The following is a 20,287-nucleotide window of genomic DNA, read 5'->3' on the forward strand; positions in this document are numbered from 1 at the left end:
ATGGTGATGCACTGCTAAACCAGCTCTCCAAAAACAAAAATGAAAAACAAAAAACAAAACCCAACAGCCTGATTTGTGGTGTTTGATGTAAATGCTCCATCATGGCAGATGTCAAACTACCAACACGAAGTTGCTCAAGGCAGGCAGAGCTGGGAAGGAGCAGGCACCATGGGCTGTCATGGGCCCCTCTGAGCTGGCTGCTGCTACCGCCTGCCCACACCTTGTAAACAGCCTCTGTGTTCAACTCTGCACTGATTACCCACTTTGACTGTGTCATCTGCTTCCTCCCAGGACTCCAACTGACACAACCTTTCTCTGACATAGTGGGCCTTCTAGTGGTGGGGAACCATCTCCATCAATGCAAAGTTTCTCTTGGGCCAACTCCAACAGTTAGAAGTTCTTCCACAAGTGATAGGAGTATCCTCTCCCCTGGGTCCCCAGCTCGCACCAAGCCTGTTTCCAAATCACAGATACTGGAGCTCATCTCTCTCCCATTAAGGGTCTCCTTACATGTGACCTAAGGTGTGGTAGGGAGGATTCACACTGTCATTGAACCAATGGTGGGAGACTCCCATCTCAAAATACAAGGGCAGCTGCCTGGAGAGCGCTTCCCTGCCTGGGTGTTGGATGGCTCCTCTTAGCCAGTCACTGTTCCTGGGGGCTCCGTCCCAGCAGCCTTCACCTCATCCTCTGGCCCCAGCACTTGCTGTCAGGGCTCATGTCTGAGGAGGTTTCCAACCCTAAGCTATCCTTTTTCTCCCTTCAGGATAAACTCCCTCTCTTAGTTTTTCAGCTAATCTGCTCCCATCATTGAACCCAATGGTTCACCAGGCAGAACTTCTTGTTCTGGGATGGCTCCGACAATAGAGATAAGAAGAAACTCCTGTATTTCCCTTGGGGCTAAGGAGGGCCTGGGCTGCTACTGCTCATAATAACTGCCAACATGTATTGAGTACTTACTATGTGTCAGGCACTAAGCACATTAACCTCCCTACAACCTTGTATCAATCAGCGTCCCTGCTAGAAAAACAGGTGGCCTGAAACAAAGGGTGTAAGTGAAGAGAGTTAAGTAAAAGAGCTATTTACTCTTGTGGATGTGTCATCTGGATTAAGGGAATCATCTAAGAATGGCACAGAACCCACAGACTACAGACAATGAGAATCATTACTGCTCATCACAACAATGGGAAAGGTCAAGGAGGGTAACAGTGTATTTAGAATCTAGGGGTGAAAGCTGTGGCTGCCCCACAGGAGCTGTGGCTGTCGAGGACTGCATCCACTGCGCCAATTAGGACCTCACTGAGTGTAGGCAGAGTGAAGGTATTGAAAGTTAACAAATACCCTGACCCTTCCCTTCTCACTTTTCTGTTGGCTGAATTCCAGTGGAATTCAGAGGGCCCTGAGCTGGGTGATAGAGTCCATAAACTTCAGCCTCCTGGGTACCGAGTACAGCAGAGAAGGATAGAAATGGATCTGAGGTGAGAACTGAACAACCAGTTCAACCCCAAGTATTACTATTGTTCTCAGTAAACAGCAGCAGCTGGACTGGAACCCTGGGAATTTAGTGGCAGAACCCACGCCTTCAACACTGTGCTATGCTGCTTTCCAAAAGCTCAGAGTAGAGGAAGAAAGGGAGGAAAATGCTTCTATTTCCTCCAAGTTAGCTTCCTTTTTCCCACCCAATCCCCCAGAGATGTCATAGCCATGAAAATCTGAATACAAGTTAACTTCTCAGAAGGAAAGTCACCCAAGAGTTGCATCTAAGGCACAATAACTGCTACCTGAGGCTGTGATAGAATCAGTGGATCTCTGGGGAGTTTCCACTTGTTCATTTTACCCTGGTTTTTGCAGCTATGGAAACCAAGCCTATGCCTTCTTCTACCTGGCAGCTTCTTGGGTGCCCAGGGGAGCCACCTGCCTCCTCCTGGTCTCATCTGCCTCACTGATCTCACTTCCCTCTGCAGCTGTTTGGGCTGCCTTCACTGGATGGACCTCTCTCCTCGGCATGTGGTCCCATATGCACCTCTCTCTTTCTTTTTTATACATTTTATTGAAGTATAGTTGAGTTACAATGTTGTGTTAATTTCTTCTGTACAGCAAAGTGACTCAGTTATACACATTTATTCTTTTTCATATTCTTTTCCATTATGGTTTATCACAGGATATTGAATATAGTTCCCTACCATATACACCTCTCGTAAAGAAGGCTAAGAACAATCGTCTTGGAGAAGTCCTCTATTTGTATATCGGGAGGCAGAAGATGGAATCGTTTTAGAGAAATCTTGGACCCATGTCCTCAAAGGAAAAGGCTCTATACTGAAAATCCTTCTAATGTTACGGAGATCAAATTATAAACTCTTCTTCAGATAGATTCTATTTCTCTATGAGGTAGCAGAAAACTACGCATGCATTGGCTGTATCATTTTAACTTATTGGAACACCTTCCTAGAATGACAATTAAGCCCTCGGTTTATATAAGTAAGGTCACTCAAAAAAACTTTCCTGAAATTTTTGTAAAGTCATCACCACAAGCAGCCTCTACTGTGTTGTTTAATATCCTTTATAGAATAATAAGGGGATAAATTATCCTTGGAATGTAGTGCAAGAGGTTGGTCTTCCCTGACAGTATGGCATTCCTTCTTTGATAAGGTAGTGAGCACTATGAAAGGTACTGTTTCCCTTTTTTGCCTTGATTTTTGGGAAGCTCCAAGCTATTTTGTTCATGTCTCAGTTGCAGTAACTCACTTTACCCTAGGCCTTCTGTACTACTCTTGTTCCTTTACTCCCATTTTAATCACCCTACAATAAATGTGTCCTTTATTCTTTTTGTAAGCTAGCAATAATAGTAATTAGTTTTGTGTGTGGTAAGTTAACAAAGTGATTTTTATTTATTTTCTTGATCCTCACAACAACCCTGTGACGGCGGCTGGATTACTATCATTGACATGTTTTTAGATGACTTCAGAGAGGTGAACTAGTTTGACTCAAGTCACCAGTTTGTAAGCTGTGGCCCTTTCAGAAAGGACAGCAGCATGATTTCAAACTCTGGGTCTGACTGGTTAATAGAGAGCTCACCTGACCTCAGGCAAATCACTTACCTAAGCATCTCCTACCTAACTAAGCTTCAGTGTTCTCATCTTCAAAATGGAGATAATACTCATACCTAATCCACTGGACCCATTGAAGGATGAAATGAGATAACCCATACAAAGAACCTGGCATCATACCTGACACTAGGTAAGAACCCAATAAATGTTAATGTGATAATGATGATGATGAAGAATATGTAAATTGACACTGTCTTTATTTTCCCAAGGCTAGCATGCTTTCTATCGCCATGCTATCTTTCACAGATTATAAGTACCATCCTAACTGCACTGAGTTCAAAAATTTCTTTTCCCAGCTCCCATGTTGACTTGCAATCTAGCAGGCACTTTGGTTACATACTATAACTAGAAAAAGCTCTGGCCAGGATTAGGTCTTTGTCACGTACAAATGCACCAGAGAAATGGCCTGTGTTGGCACCTGGGTGGAGGGTTTTGCCCCATGTCACTGCCCAAAACAGGTGCTCTCGCCTTCCAGGGAAACATCCTCTCAGAATAGAGGCTATAAAGAAACAGGCTGGGACTTCACTGGTGGTCCAGTGGGTAAGGCTCCCAGTGCAGGGGGCGGGGGTTTGATCCCTGGTCGGAGAACTAGATCTCACATGCATGCTGCAACTAAGAAGTCCTTATGCCGCAACGTGGCCCATGCTGGGCTTCTTACCCCTTAGCCAGGATGATGCCTGACTCCTTTCTCTAGAGCTTCAGCCTCTACCAGGAACGTGAGATTTCCTGTCTGCCAAGACATGTTCTCCCCTTAGAATAGCTTGCTTTTCCATCTTCTCCCCTATTTCTGACACGAAGCCTTGGTTCCAATACACTTGATCTTATCCTCCAAGGGCTGTAATTATCACCTCCATTTTCATCTGTAACTTAAAATTAGCTTCATTAACAACAAGACCTTGGGAATTCCCAATCTCCACCCCATTGGGGAGGTATGACTCTCTCCCATCACGGTTGTCATATATGGCTCTCCTTCTAACTTGTTCTACCAAGCCTCATTTTCCAAACCACATTTAAAATCTTCACCTCTCTTAGTTTGCTGCTACTATCTCTTGAATCCCAAGGTGCAAGTAGAAGTCTTTTTTCCCTCTGTGAGTCCATTAACAGCCAAGGTCTGGAGAGTCTCCACACTCTTGAGTACCCAAAGGAGCGACAGCCATAGCGACTGAGGTGGTGTTGAGTTTTGAGGCCATGATTTATGCCTAAGGTTGGATCTAATAAGCTTTTCATTAATCTCTTTTGATTGTACACCCATGCATCACTTTGCCTCCCCTGCAGCCCCAGTTAATTATCTTATTCTTCTTGCGGTTGGAGGAGCTTAGGATCTAAGTTCAGAAAACTCGTGAGCTCAAATCTGATGTCTGCTACCCAGTTTGTTTGAAAAGGCTGTTTTACCACTCTGAGCCTGTGTCCTTGTCAAAAAGGGATAAAATAGGGCCCATGCTAACAACTGCTTCATAAAGGATTGAGTGCATTAATGTATATGTGAGGTCTTTTGCAAATATTTGGTACTTCCAACACATGCTTTTTTTATTTCAAGGTATATGCAGTTATTCCTTCCATCCTAGATTTCCTCTTCAGCTGATACTAACTGAGAGCTTGGGCACGACGGATAGAAGAGGACACTCTTTTATCCATTTTTACTCCAAGTGACTAGGCTGTCCTTGCTTCCATGGAGGGAATCACGTCCAAGTTGTCATGTTAATCACAGACCAACTGGGAGTACGCTATTTACACTTATGTCACTTCCTCCAAGAGTCGATTACTGTAATTGCCTATTGACTATGTGCTCTGCTGGCTTCCACACCAGCTCCAGCTGTCGGGGTAGGGAGCTGTGGGCAGTGTGTGTCATGGTACAAGGGGAAGCTTCCAACATGTACACCAACCCAGCTTCCATGCCTGTTGGTCCACCCTCCCCAAGCCTTTGTCCAGTGTGCTGACGCTCAGATCGCTCCTTTTGCCTCTTGTGGGTCGTTATAATGTGTCCCTGGCCAAGGAGATCCCTCTGGATTTTAACCATGAATTTTGTGGTCAAATCCTGCCCAATGCAATTACCCAAGGTTACACAGAGTCTTGTTTAAAGATATTTATTTTCATTTGGAATTGTCTGATGGCCTTAACTGCATTTTTTAAAATTTAAGCTTTTTCCTTATCTCATGCTGCTTCAATTGATTTTTATGAATCAGTTGGCTTCTCTACTGATTTTTCCATTTTCTTTCATTAGTGTCTTGGGGGAAGGGTGATAGTGGCGGGTGACTGTTTGCTTTTTCAGTCAACTGAGTCACAGGTTATCTGACTTCACCCTCAGATGAGGGGCCATGTGCAAACTTCCATTTTTTTCAATATAGAAATTGGTTTGAAAGAGGATCGGGGAATGCACTGAATTCCTGCTATTTCGGGTGTGAGTGCACTGTTCAACATGCCTGCTGACACCTCAGCCTAAACTTTACACCGGTTGTCCCATAGCTCAGCTGTCTCCCAGAACTGAACTTAGCTTAAATCACTGCCATCTACTGTGATTGCCCCAGACAAATCTTTTCAGTCATCTAACTCAAATGAAAAGTACTTCCTCACTGCTCATTTGATGGAGGGTAATAAGGTGCTGTTTCTACAAGATTACTTACCTGATGAGACAGGACTCGATTGAAAAGACCCAGGCAGGACCCCAGAAGGCTCTAGCTGAGCACTGCTGGAGGATTGAGCTAGCATTTTTGTAGAGAAAAGTCAGTGCTTTCTTCCTCCCTTTTAGCCCCAATAAATGAATGTGGTTCTTTGTCTTCATAAAATCATCTTTCACCTTTTTCTTCCTCCCCAGCGCCTAGAGCAGTGGTTCTCTAACTTTGGCATCCATCAGAATCACCTGAAGGTCCCGTTAAAACACGGATTCCTGGGTCCTACCCCCTGAACTCCTGATTCAGCAGGGCTGGGCTGGGGCCTGACGATTTGCATTTCTACCAATTTCCCAGGTAATAGTGATGCTGCTGGATGCCACACCTGGAGATACCACACCTGGAAAACCACTGGCCTGGACTGTATACAGCCAGCAAAGCATTATGGCCTATAATGCCCCCAATCATTTGGCCCTTTCCTCATTCCAACCTTGCCCTCCATTGCTGCCACACATTGACATCCACTCAGCCTTCCATTCAAATAGGTGCCTGATACTTAAATCCCATATAACTCTTGAAAACAGCAAAGCACTCCCTACCTCCTTGCCTTTGCTATTGTTGTTGACTCTCCTGACTCAATGTCCTTTATCTCCTGCTTTTCCTACCTGGCTCACCTCCAACTCATCCAAGCTCTATGGAAAACACCAACTTCTCTGTAAACCAAGTCCTTCCCTAGTGAGAGCCTGAACTCGTATTTTTCCATTACTGTCCTTGGACAATTCTCCATCAATGCACTTATTTCACTGTATTTTGATCGTTTCTTTGCAAGTTTTTGCCTCTGCTAGACTGTGACCTCCTGAGGGCATGGATGGTACTTCTCTAACTCCAGAACCTCGTACAATGCGTGGCCCATGTTTGCTGATTAGTACATATTTGTGCTTGATTATTTCATGGCAGAGACGTCCACCTGACTTAATTAACTAGGAGCTTTGGTTTAAACATGATTTCCCTTCAACAGATACAAATGATATTCATCTGGTTGCTTGGAGTCCAGTGTAAATGAAAAGGATAGAAGAGTGTTTAGTCCTGCAGAGGTCTGGTGGCTTCACTTAATTTCATGATCCTAACTGACAACTATAATCATCGCATAGGAACAGAGCCAGAAAGTAGAGACATTCTGCGTTATTGTTACATTTGAATAGCATTCTTGTGCATTTTCACATCCTTCCTCATAGTAAATCCTTAACAATTGTCCTATGACAGACTAAGATGCTCCAGTTGCTATAAAATCATTTCATTTGAAACATGTCTCCACGCAGAGAGCCTCCCACCCCTGACCAGGATGTGAATGGCAGGACAGGACAGGGATGGAGAACACACAAGTGGGGTGAGGAAAGAGCCCAGCACTGGCCTTAGGAGGCATGAGCTCTCTGGTCACGATCCAGCCTGACCATGCAACTGTTTTCTGCCAGTTTCTTCATCTGCCAAATGAACTAAATGACCTCTCAGGTCTCTTCCAGCCTTGATATCCTGTGATAAGATCTTTAGAATAAAATAACAGATTCATGAACAATTCCCCAATGAACTCTTTACAGACAATGTTGCCTTTTGATCAACATCCTCGGGACTGTCATGGTTTATTTTCCAGTGTGCATCAGGCCCCCGAATGCTTCCCAGACACATTTCTGAGAGAAGGGGCTGCAGGAGTGGAGGTCACTTGCTAGGCAGAGTTCTCACTGAGTGTTTTTGTCAACAGACATTGGTACAGAAGTCAGCTCAGATCCATCCCAGACCTTGTCATGCCCACTGCTGGGGTTGCACTTGGTTTCCCAAAGGCTAAGAGCTTTGCCATGTTTTCCTCTTTGGGGACTTCCATAGATGGACACAAAGCCCAGACTCTCTCCAGAAGTTTCTCCTAGTTCACGGCTTCAGGGACTATCTCAGTGCTCATGAAGGCCCAAATGGGATCCCCATCCCTGACCCCTTCTGTCAGCTGTTCAGCATTCTTACAGAATTCTTCTCCTAGTACTGCGAGGGCACCTCTCCAAACTAAACCAGTCTCCTCTCCCAAATATGCTCTTCCTTATGGGTTTCTCCAACTCTTTTAACAGAATCCTGTTATGTAGGATTGAAATTATAGGCTCTTGTTTGACTTCTACTCCCCGCTACCTCCCCTATGTATCTAAGGGTCTTGTCTATTTGTTTCTGGAATATTTCTCCTCTGCCTTCCTGACCTTTATCACATGGCCATTGTCCTAGCACAGGTCTCTGCAATCTCTCGCCTAGAGTTTCGCAGGAGCTTCCCAACTGGCCTGACCTTACCACTCCTCCTATTCCAACCTGTCTGCCTGTTAGAAGCAGACCCTGAGATGAGATGAGGATTCATAAGCAAGTAATTTATCAAGAAGTGTTTCTTGGAGAAACTGCTAAGGAAGTACAGGAAGCAAGGCAGGGAGGGGAAGAATCTAAGCAAAGCTGAGCTTTCACACACAGTCCAGCCTTCGCCTGACCCCGCAGGGAACTCTGGAGTGTACACTGCACCTCAGTTTGTGCCGAGTGGAGGAAAGGGAGCTGGGATTTCATATCTCTACACTGTCGATCATTGGCTAAGGGCTGCCCCAAGGGATGTCAATTCACCAGCACTTTCAGCACTCTGCTCTTTTTGTCAAAGTTCCTCCTGTAGCCCAAAGACAGTCCTCTGAATAAACTCTCAGGTGTGAGCTGTTAGAAGTGAAGCATATAGAAGCTGGGAAGGGGGGCACAGAGAAATAGCAAAAGGCTTTTAAGGGACCCAGGCACTTGACAGAACACTGACAGCGTCCACTACCCGAATTTTTGCAGTACTGCCAGCGAAACACTGGGATACTACTGCTCAGTCGTTGCTTTGCTCTACTTAGCAATCACTAGTGACTCCTTAAATGCTCTAAGCTCTTTATATCAAAGTCCCAATAATTTAGCACCAAACACTGACCTCTGCTTGCCTGTTTTTCCTTCATAAATCTTACATTTCTGACAGAATGATTTAGTATTTCACACACAGATCAGAGATTTCCAGCCCCTATGCCTTAGCCCACTCCTTCCCCTGTGCCTGGAATGGTCTCTAAACCACATCTGCAAATCTTACACATCCTTCAGAGACCAAGAAGACTTTTCTGACTGCCTCCCAGGAGATGGGGTCTTTCCCTCTTTGGAGCTTCCCCCGCAGTGCATGTCCTGTGCATGTCCTGTGTATGGAAGCAGTTGTCTTCTCTCTCCCCTGGACTAATCAGCATCAGCATCACTTTTCTCTTTACATCCTTCCAGCACCATCCACAGTGCCCAGTGCTTGGAACATAAATGATGCTATCCATACTTGCTGAATACATGGTTGAAACTCCTCCATGCATCTTTGTCAATCATGAGGGTGAACTGGGAAGTGAGCCCCCTCCCGCAAGTGAGTCCTTAAAGTCCCAGTTCTTTCAAAGGGGGTTTTAGCCCTTTGGAAGCAGTGAATCTACTGTGTGCCTTTTTCATGTCCTTTCATGTCAGTCTCTGCTGTGGAAGAGAAGGTGGTAAAATGGTGAAGCTAAGGGTGAAAGGAAAAGTTCCAATTCACCATGTCCTGAAACAACCCTTTCTTTCAAGAAGTTCTAGAAATAGCTTGAGAAACCACTTAATATGTGAGCCTATCTAACCCTCAAGAGTATTCTTATGAATATAAATGTGAAGTGTTTCTCTATCAGGAATAGCACTGAAATGGCATTTAAAGACCTGGGCTCTATCTACTACTGGCATAGTGTGAGATATTGAGGGTGTCAGTTAGCCTTTCTGGTGTTTGTTTTCCTCTTGAGTTAGTGGTGTGATTGGATTAGAGCTTTAATATCTCTAATATTTTATGATTTCACTCAGATCTTTCATGTGCCAACCACTGAGCTGAGTACTAGAGGTATGAAGACGGATGTCATGGGTTCCCCTGACCACAAAATCCTTGAAAAATTGCCTATCCAGGACCCCCTTGAAATCATTAAGCTGCTCTGGAAAGAAACTTGTTCTAGTGTTGAAAGGAAGGAAATTTTGTCCTTTAGTTCTAATCGGACCTTTTATTAGATCTGATGCCTCCTTCCTTTTCTAGTATGACAAGACTTTAATCATAGGACACCCTCAGGAACTTTAAACTTTCAACTTGTCCACACAATTTTTCCCATAAACATATATATAGATATGAGTAGTGAACAAATATCTGTGTCAAATGTAGATTCCAGCACTCTGCTAGGCTCACTCAGGAGCCATTTGATGGGATCACACACATTAACCCATCAGCATGTGCAATTCAAACCAGGGCCAGAGTAAAATGAAAATTCCCCACATCATGGACCACTGAGTTTCTCCTGCAAGGATGAAACTGACCTATTAAATCACAAATGCACATGTCCCTATGAACTAAACGAACATAATCATAACCCCATTAACCCACCTGGTTCCCCAATCTCTCACTCTTCTGATTGATTCTGTTCAGATGCTCTGAAGCCATTAACGTACGAGCTTTGCTCATGTACCAAATACTCAAATGCGCCAGGCACTGCACAAGTCCCTGCAGGTAGTAAGATACTGACAAAAGGTCTGTGAACTGGAGGGGACTCCACCTAGTACTTCTGAGGTCTTTGGACCAGTTCAGAATTACGTGCAAAGTCTGGTCACTTGACCTGCATATTTGTCTTAAGGCCGTGTTTGTGGTTTGCTTCATCTTGTCTATAAAACTCTTTGGCTTATAACATAGAAAGGTGAAAGTGCCTTCCCTTTTATCGTTGCCTTGACTGTGTTTCTTCTCTGGGCCAGTTACCAGTACATCATAGGCCACCGGATTCCCAAGGAGTGAGCAAGTTATTGCCATACATTTGTGCAGAATTATTCTGTTCTGATTCCAAGGCCTCTGGCCAGATACTGACAATTCAGTGCGGAAAGGAGCACTGTTTAAAAGATTCCTCTGTCAAGGGTCAAGAAGAGCCTAGGCTTCAGATGGGAAATCTCCCCACTGAGAAAGTTTCCCCTCTCCCCATCACCTCTTCGTATAAAGCACAACCCTGGAGCTTGGAAGCTACAGACTAACCTGGAAGGAACAGGCTCCGGGATGAGCAAGTCCTTGGAATATAGTCCACCTTGCTCAACTAGAGACCAGGTCCAATGCCCCTGTTACTTGGAGGGCTTACTATTGGTGAGGGTGACAGGGCTCAAGATTGCAATTCTACTGAAAATCACTATAAAGTGATGCGAGGAACACGGGTTTGATCCTTGGTCAGGGAAGATCCCACATGCTGCGCCACAACTACTGAGCCTGTGCTCTAGAGCCTGCAAGCCACAACTAATGAAGCCTGTGTGCCTACAGCCTGTGCTCTGCAACAAGAGAAGGCACCGCAATGAGAAGCCCGTGCACCACAACGAAGAGTAGCCCCTGCTCACCACAACTAGAGAAAGCCCGCACGCAGCAACGAAGACCCAACACAGCCAAAAATAAATAAAATAAATTTATTAAAAAATAAAAGTAAAAAAAAAAGTGTCTTCATAAAGCAGCTGACAATGAATATCAATGACTAATGTGTCTTTTTCCTGTACATTCAACTCTGACAAGAGCACCATCCTGGGGAATGGATACCAGGGACCATGTTGAGGCGGGAGAGATTTTTACAAGAATGTCCATAGGCTGTTCAGCTAGGGGAAGATTTCAATTGTAATCACGAGTCAGAAACATCTGGCCTGTTGGGTAAAGGAAAGAAGACAAAGCGGGGAAGAGATAGCATGGAAAGTAACAGGAGTATTTGGTTGGAAAAGCAATGAAGAAAGTCATTGCAGGTGCACAGTTCAGAACTGGTGCTGCAAAGAGTGACAGGTGCCCAAATCCCATTTTTAAGGTTGCCTCATCATCTCCTCACATGCCAGATTTACTCCATCTGTTTCTTCTCTCACGTAGTTCTTCCTTCTAAAATGGCCTCACCAGACCCCTCTTTTTTTTTTTTTAACTTCTTTATTGGCATATAATTGCTTTACAATGGTGTGTTAGTTTCTGCTTTATAACAAAGTGAATCAGCTATACATATACATATGTTCCCGCATCAGACCCCTCTTCTACCTGTGTGCATTTTGCTGAAAGTTCAAGGCCCAGGTCAAGTTCTGTCTCCTCTGTGAGTCTTGCTTTATGTTTTCATTGCTCTCAGATCTCATGGCTCTGTTAACTCTTTAAACACCACATGGTGGAAACGGCAGAGCAGATGCAATCCTCTTTCCTAACAGCCTGCATCTCTCTGCTTAGGAGTTTACCTCAGCCTATGCTGCTGACAAAGAAAATGCTTTGTGCACAAATTATCTCTTATGGATAGTACTTGTCTCTTTCAATTAAATACCTTTGAGGGAAGCAGCAGTGCTGTATAATTTCTTTTAGCTCCAAATGTATAGCACAGCACTAGGTTTTCACAGCAGCCAACATTTATTGAATATTGGCCATGTGCTTGACACTGTTCCCAGCTCTTTGCATGTGTTAACTCGTTTAATCCCCGCAAGGACCCTGTAAGGCAGATACTAGGATTATTTTCATTTTACAGATGAGGAAACTGAGGCTTAGAGAAATTCAGTTAATCACCCAAGACCACACAGCTAGGAAATAAGAGAGGCAGGGTTCAAATGTAGGCTGTCCATACCATTGACCGCTTATTGTAAATGGCCTGTGCTAGGTAATCTACAGATGCTTAATACTTGTTAACAGATCTATTGACTTCATCTGAAAGGGAATAAAAATTAATTCTAAAATAAAGCACCCTTTGTACAAAAAAGGAGCTCATGCTTAACAGCATTACTAATTTCCTGTTACTTGGATTTGATCTGAAAATTGAACAGAAACATTTCATCCTTCTCAGGCTGCCCTTGGGCTTTCAGAAAAACTACAGGAAGCACAGAGTCTGATCAGGGCTTTCAACTGGGTTCCTCCTCATCTGAAGGTGAAGTGGAAACTGGGCAAGAGTCCAAATGCTTTACCAAACCAGCTAATGCTACTGGCAGCTCCCTAGAAACCATTTAGGGGCTCACAAAGCCCACAGCACACAGGGAAACCTGGGCTGCTCATTAAAAGAGGAAACAGGAAACAAGCATCAAAGAACAAGTGCTCTGGACGATGTGTTCATATTACATATATGAATCATCTCTGAATAGGTGGGACAAAGGCTATTCTTTTCTTCCAGGCTTGTTATGTCCATGCTGCATCCAAAGTGGTAACGTGGTGTTTGTTAAGCCCTTTGAAAAGCTCTCCAGGTCTCCCCAGCAATGCAACCCAGCAGCGGAGCTGATGGGGAGTGTATAATGAGCCATCCCTCGTGCAGCACAAGGATGATTTTCCCCTATCATCTATTTGGATGTTTATAAATGAGTAATGAGGTCAATTTGGGACAGGCAGGTTTTGTGCCACCATTTGGACAGATGTTCGGAGCTCTGGAAAGCACAGCTGCCTGGTCCAAGTGGTGCCTCTTGCCAAAAGTACTAAGTGTTCAAAGGAGAATGTGTCACCAGGGACTGTTCAGAGGAGCCCACTGATCATCAGGGAATTAGCTTATATCGATCCATTCCATCCACATTTACACTTGTAGAACCTGTGGCTCTCACTAAGAGCAAACGTACAAAATTAAAAGACATTTTTACAATTGGCAAATAAATATTTGATCAACATAGTTGTCAGTCTTTGTTCATATCCAAAAAGATTACATTTGTATTCTCTTAAATTGGCAAACTTGAGCTTTGAACCTGTCACAACTGAGGTGTCTGAGCTCTGTTCTAAATGATGATATGGCTTTGTCCCTTTGATAACAGGCACCAAGCTGCAACATGGAATAGAAAGGTTTTCTTTTTAGAGTGTGTGTAGCTCACATGACATTGGGCCTGAAATGGCTGAATGTAAAACTCCTGAGCTGCTTATATTGGAGATATTTAATGCAGCCACATAAGATACGTCATGGCGTTAAAGTTTCTATCCAAAGGGTAACAGCCATTGTTAGCTTAGATCATATCTCAGTTTTTGGCTATTACAAACCATGCTAGGATGTACATTTTTCTGCATGGCTCTTGGTATACATGGCTCTTGGTATACATTTCTCTAGGGTACATAGTAAAAGTGGAAAAGCTGGAATATATGTAAGGCACACACATTTTCAACTTTTCTAGATATTTTCAAATCACCCACTAAAGAGGCAGTATTGATTTGCATCATTACCAGCAGTTCTTGAGAGCCTCCATTTCCCCACATTTTGCTAACATTTAATGTCATCAGGCTTTTTAATATTTGCCAATCTGGTTGGTATGAACTGGCCTCTGATTGTCTTGTTTTGCATTTCCTCGGATTGTTAGTAGGGATAAGTGTTGCTACATTTGCTTATTTTTCATTTGAGGTGCCTCTTTTCTGGACTGTTATTTAGTTTTTGCCCTTTACCCCATCGGTTTGCTTGTTTTTTTATTTCTAGAGTTCTTTATTGGTTTTGACTATCAATCCTTTGTAAGTTATGTGCATTGCAAATACTTTCCCCCAACCTGGGCTTTGTTTTCTTCATTTTTCTGTGTCTATTGTTGAACAGAATTTTAAAATTTTTATATAATCACATTTTGTGTCTTGTTTATAGAATCCTAAAATTACCCCAAATCATAATATGTTCTTCTACATTTTCATAAAGAATACTTTATGAAACTTTTTCCACACAATTCTTTAATCCACCTATGTGTATGGTATAAGATAGGGTTTCAAATTTTATCTTTCTCCATATAGATAGCCAATTGTCCCCACATCCTATTAGGATTTTTTTTTTCTTTTTTTTTCTTTTTTCTTCTTCTTCTTTTTTTTTTTTTGGCCGCGCCTCACGGCTGTGTGACCTTAATTCCCCAACCAGGGGTTGAACCTGGGCCCTTGGCAGTGAAAGCTTAGAGTCCTAACCACTGGACCACCAGGGAATTCCCGCTTATTGTTTTAACAGTCCATTTCTGTCCCCTGATTTGCAATGCCATCTCTGTTATATATCAATTTTCACTTCTGATGGCTTTGTTTCTATTTGCTTTATTGGTCTATTTTTCTGTCTTTATGTCTATAATGTACTATCTCATTTAGTATAGTGTTATAAGGCATCGGCATCTGATAGGGCAGGCACCACCAACAACCCCAATCTTGTTCTTTTTTCCAAAATTGTATTGGCTACTTTACACATTTTTCTTTTCCTCATGAACTTAAGGATCAACTTGCCAAGTTCTAAAAACTTCCTTGAAATTTTAACTGACATTCTTTGTATTTATAGATTAAATTGGGTGAGAGCTGACATATATGTGATATTGAGTTTCCCAGTTGATGGACATGATACCATTTCTATCACATCAGACAATCTTTTATGTGATTCAATAAAGCTTTGAAATTTTCTCCAGAGCTATAATACACATATTTGTTGATTTCATACTAATTATCTCAGAGATTTGTTGCTATTGTGAATGAAAATTTTACTTCCAGTTCATTATGAGAGTTTATTTTTGGTATATATAAAAATATTGACTTTTTTTTTTTTTTTTTTTTTTTTTTTTTTTGCGGTACGCGGGCCTCTCGCTGTTGTGGCCTCTCCCGTTGTGGAGCACAGGCTCCGGACGCGCAGGCTCAGCAGCCATGGCCCACGGGCCCAGCCACTCCGTGGCATGTGGGATCTTCCCAGACCGGGGCACGCACCCATGTCCCCTGCATTGGCAGGCGGACTCTCAACCACTGTGCCACCAGGGAAGCCCCTAAAAATATTGACTTTTGAATAGTAAAATGATATCCAGATATCATGCTGAGTTTTCTTATTAATTTCTTATTAATTATGGAAGTTTTGGTAGACTTCCTATAAAAAATCACTATAAATAAAGACATTTCTCTTTTCTAAGACTTATGACTTTTTTTTTCTTTTCTTAAAGCAATGGCTAGAATCTTAGAAGTGGTGACAGTGAGTATTCTTGTTATGTTTCTCAATTTAATGGAACTGCTTCTAAAGTTTTCATTTAATATAATGTATGATGTAGATTTTAGATACCTATTATCATATGAAAGAAATGGTCTCTACAATTTAGTTTGCTTAGAGTCTATTTCCTGAATAAAGATTACATTTTATCAAATGATTTTCCTAAATCTATTTAAATGGTCTCATGTTTTCCCCTTTCATTTGTTAACTCAGTGTGTTATATTGATTAATTTTTAAATGCTTTTTTGTTCTTTGATTTCTGGGATTAAATATATTTGGATTTGGCATATTATTTTTAAATGTTGCTAAATTATATGTGTTAATATTTTATATGAGATTTCTGTATCTATGCTTGTAACAGATTGGTCTATAAATTCATTTTCATATATATCAAGGCTATTATAACCTTATAAAATGAGTTGTAAAGCCTTCCCTCATTTTTTTTCTTACAGTTTGTTATAAATGCACACACTTTAAAGAGTAAAATGGTTTCTCTAAGGTTTGCTACCAAAAAAAAGAACCTTCCCTTCCCCCAGCACCTCTCCCTACACTTACCATTTTTCTCTCCCCAGGGGCAAAAACTTTTAGCTGATCATTTTGACATTTACCTCAAGATTTATGGAAAATATGCTTGCACTGCTACCTCATGATTTTTCAGTTTTAGTAAGAAGTATTTATTTCTCACTATAAGGGCTGAGAATTTGTCTTTCTTTCCTTCTTCTGCTCCTACACACAATGTACTCTTCCCATCTCTCCACCTATTAATGGAGTCATATGGTAATTTTGGTTAAATATGACTACATTAGTGTTATAAAGACTATGTAAGTGCTATTCAAAACTGAGACAGCTTTTCCTTTCCCGCATCTTGTTGGTTTTGCTTAAATAATGATGATATTTTTACTTGTTTCTTTGCTTAGCTTCTATGTTTTAGCACTACTTCAAATCCCAAACTAAACTGCTCACCAATTGTCTAAATCTCTTTTCAGGACATTCAGATGCAGTATTCTATCAGCTTTATCTTCTGAATAAGTCCCTATGGGAGGCTTCTGACCTGCTCCAAAGTAGACTGACTGCTCTCTACACCGCGTGGACCATTGTCATCCATGGATCTTCCTTCACCTGCGTATTCTTCCCTCTTGGTGGATCTACTGTTTCCTGTATCCCATGTTTTCTATTGTCTTGGGGTGAGTAAATATTTTGATATGTTGCATCACTGAAAATGTCTATTATACTCTTCCTTGAATGATAATTTGGCTTATTATGAAATTCTAGACTGGAAACAATAGTCCTTTAGAATTTCAAAAGAAGGTATTGCTCAATTGCCTAACACTTTCCAATGTTAATTCTGAGAACTCTTAAGTCGTTCTGATTCCTCATAGCTCTTCCTATGTGACCTGTTTTCTTCCTCCTGGAACTTTTTATGTTTTTCTCTTCAAGCTGAGTGTTCTAGAATTTCAGAATGATTTTCTTTGTATGGGTCTATTGCTATCTACTCTTCTGGGCACTTAGCTTTCTTGAATGGGAAACTTGGGTTCTTTATCTCTGGGAAATTTTCTTGTATTCTATTGATTGTTTCTTTCCATGCGTTTTTACTGTTCTTTTCTAGAACTTTTAGATGTTGAACTTCTTGAACTGACTGTCTAATTTTCTTACTTTTTCTCTCCTCTTTGTTTTTTCCTAACTTTCAAGGAATTTTCCTTCCTTGATTCTTTTTATAGTACACTGTTCTTTTTTTTTTTAATTAATTTATTTATTTTTGGCTGCTTTGGGTCTTCATCACTGCCCGCAGGCTTTCCCTAGTCGCAGCGAGCGGGGGCTACTCTTCGTTGTGGTGCACGGGTTTCCCATTGTGGTGGTTTCTCTTGTTATGGAGCACGGGCTCTAGGCGTGCGGGCTTCCGTCGTTGCAGCACACAGGCTCAGTAGTTGTGACTCGCAGGCTCTAGAGTGCAGGCTCAGTAGTTGTGGCGCACGGGCTTAGTTGCTCTGCAGCATGTGGGATCCTAGCTCCCTGACCAGGGATCAAACCTGTGTCCCCTGCATTGGCAGGCGGATTCTTAACCACTGTGCCACCAGGGAAGTCCTGGTACACTGTTCTTATTTCATGGTTGAAGTATCTTCTAATCTGTCTCTTAGGACACTGATGATAATATTTTACAAGTTTCTTCCCATTTCATCTCTGTTTCCTTCAAGTTGCTTATTTCTGTTTACTTTGGTCTTCAATTTCCACTTTAGAGGCTTTCCCTAGATGGCTTACATCTTTGTTTCACCGTGCTTTTTTGTTTCAATGTTCCTTCTTAGGCAGTTCAGATTCCCAAGAACTGACCCTTTCTGAGGTCTGTCTGGATCGTACCTGCCTGGCTTCCCTGCCATTATTTTCCCAAAAGACTGTGGCAGCAATCCCACTATGGGGCATATACCCTGAGAAAACCATAATTCAAAAAGAGTTCAAGAACCACAATGTTCATTGCAGCTCTATTTACAATAGCCAGGACATGCAAGCAACCTAAGTGTCCATCGACAGATGAAAGGATAAAGAAGATGTGGCAATATATACAATGGAATATTACTTAGCCATAAAAAGGAATGAAATTGAGTTAGTTGTAGTGAGGTGGATGGACCTAGAGTCTGTCATACAGAGTGAAGTCAGTCAGAAAGAGAAAAACAAATACCATATGCTAACACATATATATGGAATCTAGAAAAACAGTACTGATGAATCTAGTGGCAGGGCAGGAATAAAGATGCAGACGTAGAGAACAGACTTGAGGACACAGGGTGGGAAGGGGAGGCTGGGACGAAGTGAGAGAGTGGCATTGACATATATACACTACCAAATGTAAAATAGATAGCTAGTGGGAAGCTGCTGCATAGCACAGGGAGATCAGCTTGGTGCTTTTTGACGACCTAGAGGGGTGGGATAGGGAGGGTGGGAGGGAGGCTCAAGAGGGAGGGGATATGGGGATATATGTATACATATAGCTGATTCACTTTGTTGTACAGCAGAAACTAACACAACATTGTAAAGCAATTATACTCCAATAAAGATGTTAAAAAAAAAAAAAAAGACTGGGGCAGGGGTGGGAGAACTGGCACTCTTGCCATTTAATATGTCTATGTTTTGCTAATTGCTGCAATTTCGCTCCAGTACACCCATCCTCAACTGTGCCGACTTCCCCCAAACCACAGACTCTGTTTTATCCTTTTATTGGGGGTAAAGGAAGGGCATTTCTTGGGCTGTTAGGAGAAGTGAAGGGGATCTGGAGATCTAAATGCTCCCTAGACTTCCAACCCAGCATCCTTAATTTAAATCTCTCCATATACCCAACCTGTACCCCAACCCTGCGCCTCCTGAGGTAACTGACTGGATCAACTCCTGAGTCTTTTGCAGATTCTGTGAAATAAAATGGAATCTTGCCAATTTCCTCTGCGAGTTTAGAATTAGTTTTCTCAGGTCTGCTAAGTTCTTTATGCCTTGCCCAAATGTTTTCCAGCCTCCAGAATTCTATTGCTCTCTGATTATCTAATTCCAGTTACTTCTGATATCAATTCCATTTTCCTTTGACCATTATTTTCTTAGATAGCTCTATAGACTTTATTTTACTATTTTTCGGGCAGTAATAGGTTTCTTCAGAGTTATTTTCAAATTATTTTGTATGTAACATGATAGTTATTTCTTCCAACTTGATTATAAGCCTCTTAAAGTCTTCTCTTTTTTTTCTTTGATTATTTCCCCAGAGTGTCTAATACACTTCACATATCTAGGACTTGATGCCTGCAGGTAACTATTAAGTTATTTCTAAGCGACACATTCAATGTGTCATCACAAGCCATTCTCAATGTATAACACAGTATTTGTGTAGCACTGCATCAGCCTTTTTTCTGATCACTAATATTATAACCTTCAGACAACTGGAGGTTTATTAAATGATAACAACCATGATGATGATAGGAGAAAAGAGAAAGACAGCAATAGATAGATAGACAGATAAATAGATAGATAGGGAACATTAAAGTTGTCTCAATTTTCTAAATGGATGTTTCCCTAAATGTCCTGCGTAGCTCCAATGCTGTGATATATACGAATAGATGTTCATGAACAAAGGATTCTTGGTCAGATTAATGTGACAAATAGTGGATTAGGCAAATTTAAATAGGTTTCTTTAATATAGTATTTCTCAGAGCCGTTAATATGCTTTTATGCATGGTACAGCATTTTCCAAACGAGCTGTCCCTAAAATTCTTCTTTTGTTTATGGGATACATTTTCATGTCTCTTAGGGCTTACTTTATATGTAATGAACTTTACAACAGAGTGTTTTCAGGTTCGTTCAGGATTTTTTGTTTTTAAAATATAGTCAGTCCCCAAGTCAGGACAATTATGTGAAATATTAAATAGAATATTTCTTAAACAACAAAAGAGGAAGAAGCAAGGCCCAGCTCCTGTCTTATACCGACATGCTTTCTGATTAAGGGCAGGACTCTCAAAAAAAATCACAGAGCACTAAATAATGATTATGTAGTTCTCACTGTTGGATCCAGGGTGAAATGCAGTGAAAATGGTGCCAGGGAGGGTCCAGTGAGTCAGGCTGTCAT

The 20,287-nt window shown here is 41.9% G+C and overlaps 1 long non-coding RNA gene across 1 annotated transcript in view; it reads left to right on the forward strand.

The window, feature by feature from the left end:
- The window catches only part of LOC137230220 (uncharacterized), a 119,213-nt gene that overhangs the window by 84,225 nt on the left and 14,701 nt on the right, over positions 1-20,287 (forward strand). The window contains exon 2 of the long non-coding RNA XR_010946044.1: positions 16,680-16,877. This is a non-coding gene — a long non-coding RNA (uncharacterized lncRNA). The remainder of the gene's footprint in view (positions 1-16,679; positions 16,878-20,287) is intronic.

This window comes from Pseudorca crassidens, chromosome 1, assembly GCF_039906515.1.
Source record: "Pseudorca crassidens isolate mPseCra1 chromosome 1, mPseCra1.hap1, whole genome shotgun sequence".
Lineage (NCBI taxonomy): Eukaryota > Metazoa > Chordata > Mammalia > Artiodactyla > Delphinidae > Pseudorca > Pseudorca crassidens.